Here is a 1,120-nt window from a genome sequence, read left to right as displayed (position 1 = left end):
GCCCTCCAGAGACAGAGAGAGATGAATGGAGAGTTATATTGGCCGCTGCTGCCACATCTGCCGGCAAAAAAGATGCCTGAATGCTCTTAATTTTGTTAGCAAAGGAATCTTCTAGTTGAGCAACCCACAGTTCAGACTGGGAGCACTCGGATGTTATAGAAAGAGGGGATGTAAATTCCCTTACTATCGCAAAGATTTCCTTGCTGGTATTAGTGGCATCTTCTATTCTCCTCGTAAAAAAGACTGTTTCTCTAGAAAGATGTCTTTGTGATAAGTCTTAATGCACTCTCTATAAATTCCTTTTAGTAGTCCATCATAATTGACACACCACGATCTCTCCGCTTTTTTACAATGCCTCGGACTCTCATTGAGATCTGGTGTGAACCAAGGAGCCGATGTGCGAGAGGAGTTTTTACGAGCAGCCTGGAGAGGAGCTAGTTCATCCAGGCGCTGCATAAGCCAGGTCTGCAGGAGGTCCAAATCAGCCTCTAGATCACCTGAAAGCAAACAGGGGTATGGTCTAATAACTTCCTAAAAGAGCGATAGAATTATCGCCGCTTAGCGGCTGAAAACGGCCGCTAAAGCGGCGATAATTGCCTATCGCCCTGCTTGGTAATATGCCTCTTTGTCTCAGTGCGTGCATTCATTTAATTTTTCTTTATTTCGCCTTTCTTTCTTTGTGCTTGTTGCGATTTGCTTGGAAAATAAGCGTTCCGGGGCATATTATCAAGAACGGGCGTTACATTATCGCCGCTTTTATCAGCAGGAAAATGCTGATAAAGCGACGATAATGTGCTTGATAATATGCTCTATGAATTCCAATCGAAGCCCATGTTAGATGTGAAGACATCTAACATGGCTTCTATGCCCCTCCATTCTTTCACTTCGACTCGGTGTCCATTTAATGTTCGTTTATTTAACCATTCCTACTGTGGACTGCTTGCAACTTGCTTCCCTGTCTTCTGCGGAGCTGCGGCTCCAGTATTAAAGAAACGGGAGATCATTTGTAGCCTGAGACTGTCTGGTATCCCATGGAATCGTGGGGCATATTACCAAGGATAAGCGAAAAATATCGCTAAGCTTGGTTAGCGGCTATAATTTTATCGCCGTGCTTCGCCTA

The sequence above is a fragment of the Lissotriton vulgaris genome, unplaced genomic scaffold (assembly GCF_964263255.1).
Source record: "Lissotriton vulgaris unplaced genomic scaffold, aLisVul1.2 SCAFFOLD_599, whole genome shotgun sequence".
Taxonomy (NCBI): domain Eukaryota; kingdom Metazoa; phylum Chordata; class Amphibia; order Caudata; family Salamandridae; genus Lissotriton; species Lissotriton vulgaris.
The sequence above is the reverse complement of the archived record's forward strand: the minus strand, read 5'-3'. Positions refer to the sequence as shown.